This window comes from Oncorhynchus mykiss, chromosome 15, assembly GCF_013265735.2.
Source record: "Oncorhynchus mykiss isolate Arlee chromosome 15, USDA_OmykA_1.1, whole genome shotgun sequence".
Lineage (NCBI taxonomy): Eukaryota > Metazoa > Chordata > Actinopteri > Salmoniformes > Salmonidae > Oncorhynchus > Oncorhynchus mykiss.
Window position 1 is genome coordinate 54,095,457 of NC_048579.1, and position 8,925 is coordinate 54,104,381.

Sequence of the window (8,925 nt, forward strand, 5' to 3'; positions counted from 1 at the left end):
TTGACGGCATCACTTTTCTTTCAATTGGGAGTGCTACATTCAAAATAGTTTGCATAGTCAACTTACACACAGGTCTGACACACACTTACCCCACCAGACATGCCACCAAATTCAAGAAAACGTACAGTATTATATAGAGCCATCATTGCAAGGTTCCATCTCAGAAGTGGGCAGCAAATCTGTTTTTTTTTTAAACAGATAAAGCAACACCTAATTACACAATACTGCTCCCCTATTTGACTTAGATATTTTGTGTGTATATGCTGATATGTAGGCTGTGTGACATTTTAAATGTATGTACACTGGGTCACACATGTGTTTACATCCATGTTATTGAGCATTTCCCATGATAATCCATCCACCTGACAGGTGTGGCATATCAATAAAATGATTAAACAGCATGATCAATACACAGGTACATCATTAAACAGTTACACCTGTGTACATACATCGCTTCCAACGCCGTTTTAGAGAGTTTGGCAGTACATCCAACTGGACTCACAACTGCAGACCACGTGTATGGCGTGGTTTGCTGATGTCAACGTAGTGAACAGTGTCCCATGGTCGCGGTGGGATTATGGTATGGGCAGGCATAAACTACGGACAACAAACACAATTGCAATTAATCGTTGACAGTGTTAATGCACAGACATACCGTGACGAAATCCTGAGGCCCATTGTCGTGCCATTCTTCCGCTGTAATCCCCTCACGTTTCAGCATGCTAATGCACTGCTCCATGTCGCAAGGATCTGTACACAATTCCTGGAGGGTGACAATGTCGCAGTTCTTCCATGGCCTGCATACTCCCCAGGCAGGTCACCCGTGGAGTATGGTACGTACAGGTTGTCTACATTACAACCAGAAACACAATGAATATGATGTATATGCTGTATTATGCTAAAGTGTAATAGTACCCCCCCCCCCATTCTGTTTTACAGGCATGTAAATATCGGTTCCCTAAGGACCACGCTGTCATCAACTGTTTTATTGTTTTTAATGTGTTTTATGGACTCTTGAAAGATGAGTCCCAATGAGGACTAAAATATCCTAATAAAATGTTTTGTGAAGGCTACCCATGTTATTTTCGATCAACTTTATTTGTACTAAATAGATTATAGTACTACTTGATGACAACCCAAGTGTACTTCTACTTGCTCAAATGGCCTCACTAAAAGTATAGTAAGTGTGGCCTACTTATAAGTAGGACTGAGCGTTGACTGAAATTGCATTCAATTCTACTCCAGGCAGAAATGAGTGTTTGAGTCAGGAAAGTTCTCGAACTCTACATGTCAGAATAGAATGTTGAATAAAGGCTGACAGAATGATGCAGGGGAAACATAAAATAAATGTGCAGTTCTATAGCTCATCTCATGCTGTTCTACACATTTTGCGTTTACAGAATTTAGCACTTTTAAAGCTGAAAACTACTTGTTGACTGAGGGCACAGGATTGTTTGCTAAATGCAGACCAGCCAACTACGCATTTGACCCTCTTCTCACGCACTCAATTTATCTCACGCTTTGAAAAGTACTACATTTATTTAACTAAGTCGTCCATTTTATATAGTCGGCGCGTAAACTTTTCTTCTGCGCTCCAATCTTTTTGAAATCTGCGCCTGCAATTTATCACGTGCGTAACCTCATCATTTTCCTGTCTTGCCACAGCACTGTGAACCACGGCACATTGAAGCATATGATTGGTCTAGTTAAGTAAGGGATTGGATGCATGTTTTAAAGAAATGCCTCTCAATATTGGAGATCAAGAACGTTATCTGCTCAGTTGATAAAACTGTGAAAAGAATATCTCTATGTACAATATTGTCAAAGTTAGGTTGTTACTCCCGTCCCTATTGCAAAAGTCAGCCTTTTGACAGCATGTCCTAAAGTCAATTTCGTGATTGGCATTTAGGCTGTGACAACGAAAAGGCAGCAGACTACAGTAAGTTTTAGCAGGGACGTTTGGTAGGGTGACCTGATTTGTAGCTATGTACATTTTGTCTTTGTGCTCTGGGAAGGAAGTCAGCAGGAACTAAATTAATTCCAAACTCTACTAAACGAGAGCTCTGAATACCTCACTCACCATGCAGATTGATGAGTGAGAAATAAACTACCTGGATTTATGGATCATCGAAGAGAAGGACGCATTATGGGCAGAATAATACACAAAGCCCACAGACTGGAGTACCTTGCTATGTGTGGATAGTATGCATCCCCTTCCCCTCAAGAATGGTCTACCATATAGCCAGTTATGCAGGGTCAAATCATTCTGTGGCCACAAGACAGATTTTGACAGCAATGCAAAAAAAAAAAACAGCTAAATTCAAAATGAGGCTACAAAGACAACTCTTGATGCTGCAATGACATATCTCAAACTAAGAATGACTAAAAACTTGGAAGAAAAACAACATTTCGGTCTTTTGCACTGAGTACACCAAGGGTTCAGAGAAAATGAAAGCAATCCTGAAAAAGCACTGGCATATTCTGCAATCAGACAAAATTGCACACCTTTTCAAGGAACCCCCACTGGTGGTCTAGAAGCATGGTCGCAATATTGGACATAACTTGGTGAGATCTGACTCTTGACACCCATTCCAAATGGGAATGACACATGTTGTTCATGTGCACAGTGCAACAGCACAATTAAAAACATCCTTCAGACAACCACATACAGGTTGAACAATCCCTGTTAGGGGTATCATCTCATGCAAGACCAAGGGAGTAATCTATCATCACCTGTTCATGTGGAAAAGCCTACGTAGGACAAGTGAAAATGCAGTTAAAACAACGCATAGCTGAACACTGCACCTCAATCAGGTGTAAAAACATTGACTATCCAGTAGCAGCTCACTTTGTTGAAGCTAACCATCCCATCCTCCCTCAAATACACAGGCATTGAGCATGTTGCTCTACCAAGGAGAGGAGGTAACATGGAGATCCTACTATTACAAAGGGAGGCTCACTGAATATCTAAAAACATTGACCCCTAGTGGTCTGATTATTGACTGATCTCATGGCCTTATGAACAATTCTTTATTTTATGAACAAGTCGTATAAATTAATATATTCTTTCTACAACCTATTAGCATACTCCTAATATGTTCCCTCTGATGCTTATTATACATTAAGGTTGAACCAAAATATGACATGTAACAAATGAAATGGTATGCAAAACACATATGTGACATTGAATTAAACAATGTGTATGCTGATGCTAATAGTATGTACAATATTCAATTCTGTTTCTATATAACAATAGCCTAATATATTTAATATGCCAGAAACTATTGTTTTTTTTAACAGTTTCACTAATTCATTCTAATTAACTTAATCATTATGACACACCCCTCACTATTGTCATTGGTTGCACTAATTGCACTGTTTGTCTACATAACCTGGTTCAAGTATTCATGACATTACCCTGTAGAAGGCACAGTGATGCCGAAACGTTGGTTTCCCAATAAATTACAGGGAGTTTATATATGGAGTGTGCGACTCTCTATTTTGATAGTTTATTCACCTTTAGTCAGCACCTCCACACAAACACATTTTTCTGGCTGTGTGCCAGCTCATGTTTTTTGTTCTACCTATATCCCCCCACTAGAATCCCCACATTAATGAAGACAACTTCTTCATCCTGGAATGGGAAATCATTCATTTCCAGGCCCGGGGACATGTACTAGTCTGTAGCGACCTAAATGCAAGAACTGGACAAGAACCTGACACCCACAGCACACAGGGGGACAAACACCTGCCTGGAGGTGACAGCATTCCCTCCCCCATATGCCCCCTTAGGCACAACTATGACAACATAACCAACAAAAACGGGTCACAGCTCTGTCGCACGCTGGGTATGTATATAGTCAATGGTAGGCTTCGAGGGGACACCCATGGTTGGTACACCTATAGCTCATCTCTTGGCAGTAGTACTGTAGACCTCTGACCTCAATCCAGAGTCTCTGAGCGTTCACAGTCAGCCCACTGACACCCCTATCAGATCACAGCAAAATCATAGTCTACTTGAACAGATCAATACTCAATCATGAGGCATCAAAGCCAAAGGAACTGAATAATATTAAGAAATGCTATAGATGGAAGGAATGTAGTGTGGAAACTTACCAAAAAACAATTAGGCAACAACACATTCAATCCCTTTTAGACAACTTCCTGGACAAGACGTTCCACTGCAATAGTGAAGGTGTAAACTTGGCATTAGAAAATCTAAACCATATATTTGACCTCTCAGCTTCCCTATCAAATCTAAAAATTTCAAACAGAAAACCGAAGAAAATGAACAACAATGACAAATGGTTTGATGAAGAATGCAAAAACCTAAGAAAGAAATTGAGAAACCTATCCAACCAAAAACATAGAGACCCAGAAAACCTGAGTCTATGCCTTCACTATGGTGAATCCCTAAAACAATACAGAAATACACTACGGAAAAAGAAGCAATAGCATGTCTGAAATCAGCTCAATGTAATTGAAGAATTCATAGACTCTAACCACTTCTGGGAAAATTGGAAAACTCTAACCAAACAACACAAAGAGATATCTATCCAAGTGGAGATGTATGGGTCAATCTTTTTGGCCCTATAACAAAGAACAAACAGTAAAAACATATACATGATCAAATAAAAATATTAGAATCAACTATTAAAGACAATGAACTACAGGACAAACTATAAACGCTCCAGCCCAAAAAGGCCTGTGGTGTTGATGGTATCCTCAATGAAATTATAAAATATATCTTAAACTCTTTAACATCATCCTTAGCTCTGGCATCTTCCCCACTTATTGGAATATAGGACTGATCACCGCAATCCGCAAAAGTGGAGACAAATTTTGATCCCAATAACTACAGTGGGATATGCGTCAACAGCAACCTTGAGAAAATCCTCTGCATTATCATTAACAGCAGACTCGTACATTTCCTCAGTGAAAACAATGTACTGAGCAACTGTCAAATTGGCTTTTTACCAAATTACAATACGACAGACCACATATTCACCCTGCACACCCCAATTGACAAATAAACAAACCAAAACAAAGGCAAAGTCTTCTCATGCTTTGTTGATTTCAAAAAAGCCTTCGACTCAATTTGGCATGAGGGTCTGCTATACAAATGTTGGGGGAAAAACACAAGACATTATACAATCCATGTACACAAACAAGTGTACGGTTAAAATTGGCAAAAATCACGCACATTTCTTCCCAAAGGGCCGTGGGGTGAGACAGGGATGCAGCTTAAGCCCCACCCTCTTCAACATATATATCAACGGATTGGCGAGGACACTAGCACAGTCTCCAGTAGCCGGCCTCACCCTACTAGAATCTGTCTACTATTTGCTGATGATCTGGTGCTTCTGTCACCAACCAAGGAGGGCCTACAGCAGCACCTAGATCTTCTGCACAGATTCTGCCAGACCTGGGCCCTGACAGTAAATCTTAGTAAGACAAAAATAATGGTGTTCCAAAAAAGTCCAGTCGTCAGGGCCCCAAAGATAAATTCCATCTAGACACCTTTGCCCTAGAGCAAACAAAAAACTATACATTACATACCTTGACCTAAACATCAGCGCCACAGGTAACTTCCACAAAGCTGTCCACGAGCTGAGAGACAAGGCAAGAAGGGCCTTCTATGCCATCAAAAAGGAACATAAAATTTGACATACCAATTAGGATCTGGCTAAAAATACTTGAATCAGTTATAGAACTCATTGCCCTTTTATGGTTGTAAGGTCTGGAGAAGAGTCCCCTTAGCATGCTGGTCCTTGGGCTCTGTTCACAAACAGACCTTACAGAGCCCAAGGACAGCAGAACAATTAGACCCAACCAAATCTTGAGAAAACAAAAAGATTATTACTTAACACATTGGAAAGAATTAACAAAGAAACAGAGCAAACTAGAATGCTATTTGGCCCTAAACAGTGAGTACACAGTGGCAGAATAACTGACCACTGTGACTAACCCAAACTTAAGGAAAGCTTTGACTATGTACAGACTCAGTGTGCATAGCCTTGCTATTGAGAAAGGCCGCAGTAGGCAGACCTGGCTCTCAAGAGAAGACAGGCTATGTGCACACTGCCCACAAAATGAGGTGGGAACTGAGCTGCACTTCCTAACCTCCTGACAAATGTATGACCATACTAGAGACACATATTTCCCTCAGATAACACAGATCCACAAGAATTTGAAAACAAATTTTGATATCTACTGGGTGAAATACCACAATGTGCCATCACAGCAGCAAGATTTGTAACCTGTTGCCACAAGAAAAGGGCAACCAGTGAAGAACAAACATCATTGTAAATACAACCAATATTTATGTTTATGTAACAGTTTAGCTTCTGTCCCTCTCCTCACCCCTACCTGGGATCGAACCAGGGACCCTCTGCACACATTGACAACAGCCACCCTCGAAGCATCGTTACCCATCGCTCACAGCCCTTGCAGAGCAAGGGGAACAACTACTTCAAGGTCTCAGAGCGAGTGATGTCACCAATTGAAACACTATTAGCACGCACCCCACTAACCATTTCACACCGGTTACACTCACCCCCCTTTTGACCTCCCCCTTTTCCACAGCAACCAGTGATCCGGGTCACGGCACCAATGTAACAGTTTAGCTTTCGTCCCTCTCCTCGCCCCTACCTCGGCTTGAACCAGGGACCCTCTGCACACATTGACAACAGCCACCCTTGAAGCATCGTTACCCATCGCTCCACAAAAGCAGCGGCACTTGCAGAGCAAGGGGAACAACTGCTTCAAGGTCTCAGAGCGAGTGACGTCACTGATTGAAACTCTATTAGCGCGCACCCCGCTAACTTGCTAGTCATTTCACATCGGTTAAATTGACTTATTTTCCCTTTTGTACTTTAACTATTTGCACAGCATTACAACACTGTATATAGACACATAATGACATTTGAAATGTTTTTATTATTTAGAAACTTCTATAAGCGTAATGTTTACTGTTCATTTGTATTGTTTATTTCACTTTTGTTTATTATCTACTTCACTTGCTTTGTCAATGTTAACATATGTTTCCCATGCCAATAAAGCCATTGCGTTGAATTGAAATGAACATTCAATTCTCTGGCAACAGCTCTGGTGGACAAATTTGTTCACAAAATTGGAGCGAAATAAGCTTTTTGTGCTTATGGAACATTTCTGCAATCTTTTCTTTCAGCTCAGGACCAACACTACATGGTGCGTTTAAATTTTTGTTTTGTATATTTTTTCAGTCATTCGTGGGCAGTTTTGAAAAAGAAATACAAATAAGCATTGGATATGAAATGCTCCAGGAATAAAATATATTTTTTGACATTTTAGTATTGTGGACATGCTAGGCAACTCATAAACACCATATTTTCTAGAGTAAGATGATGGCAAGAGTCTTCAACCAGTAGGCATAAACCATCTGAATATTGATATTCATTAGATTTCTCTTGAAGGTTTGGTGATTTTGAGAAATGAATTGTTATAACAAGAACATTTTCAAACACCCAGCACTTGGTAAACATGGATCAGTGGTGGCCAACCCTCCTGAAGAGCAAGCATGATTTTATTCCAGCCCTTTTTAAAGTGATAGTTCACCCAAACTACAAAATGTTTGTGTCCTTACCTTGAAAGCAGTCTATGGACAAGGAGACTGCAATCTATGATTTGGTTACCCACTGCCATCAACCGTTAAAATTTCCTGGCCAAAATCTTGGTGTAGGGGAAACACTACACCGTGTTGCATACAACTGTCCACCTGAGAACAGGGATTAATCCCTGCTTCCAACCTTCCCACTGTTTCTCGCATTGGCCTGTCTCCCTATCTCATTTCATTACTGTCCGAATAAAGTGTCAAACCACCTTTTTTTGCATACTTCACCTGTCATCCACCAAAAATTGCAATGTAACAAGTGGTCCAGTTTTGAGTGTTCATTTCATGTTCAAAGCATTCAGAATACACCTGACCCGTGTTTTATTTATTTTTTATTTTCCACCCTGGTCATAGGCCTAAGCCATGTCAAAATATGTAGAATTGCAGGAAATTGGTTTTAAAATAGTAACGTTTCCCCCTGTCTAGGGGTTGTGCCAGTCAGTGGGTAAGGAAATTCACATAGCAAATCTCTCCAAGCTTTCTTCAAAAGTTGGCAGCTCTGCAAAATTAACAAACGAAGTAGGCAGCAGCATATATTTCACTAGGCAAGTCAGTTCAGAACAAATTCTTAATGACGGCCTAGGAACAGTGGGTTAACTGCCTTGTTCAGGGGTAGAACGACAGATTTTCACCTTGTCAGCTCAGGGATTCCATCCAGCAACTGTTTGGTTACTAGTCTGATGCTCTAACCACTAGGGTACCTGCCGCAGCCGTAAAGCACAGTGACATGCCTCGATGCAGTCCTATTGGTTCGTTATTGGGGGTGTGGCTTTCAGGGGTGTGGTGTTCGTTATTGGGGGTGTGGCTTTCAGGGGTGTGGCTTTCTTTTTGGCAACACATCCCGTGAATGAATCTGTTCTGTCATATTTCATCAAATCGGACTAACTCAGTGCACTGCTTGCTATGAACTCTATATGATGGTGTTTGCATGTTTATGTAAAAAGACTAATGGCCTGTTTGGAACACAGACAAGTAAAGAGCAGTTTTTGTTGTTGTTGCTAAATCTGATTTAGTGGGCCATGGCTCCCCATTGGGCCCACCCTGGCCTACGCCTCTGGTTAAGAAACATAATCTAAAATCTAAGGTTACCACAAATTATTGTGACAGAAGGGATATTTTCAGTCATGACCACTCCAGGTCTTAAGGTGGCAGTAAAAACTCATCTCTGCACTGTAAATACATATTACAGAGAGAAGAAGAAAGAGGGCTATCGTAAATCGCCACTATTTACATTGCTTTGCGTCCACCGCCTGCTGATTGCCGGTAAAATGGGG

General features: G+C 40.8%; 1 long non-coding RNA gene across 1 annotated transcript; it reads left to right on the plus strand.

The window, feature by feature from the left end:
• Nucleotides 1-520: 520 nt before the first annotated feature.
• LOC118938924 lies at nucleotides 521-1,073 on the plus strand. The gene is made up of 2 exons (XR_005036317.1): nucleotides 521-833; nucleotides 940-1,073. It is a non-coding gene; the product is annotated as an uncharacterized LOC118938924 (long non-coding RNA).
• The last annotated feature ends 7,852 nt before the right edge of the window (nucleotides 1,074-8,925 follow it).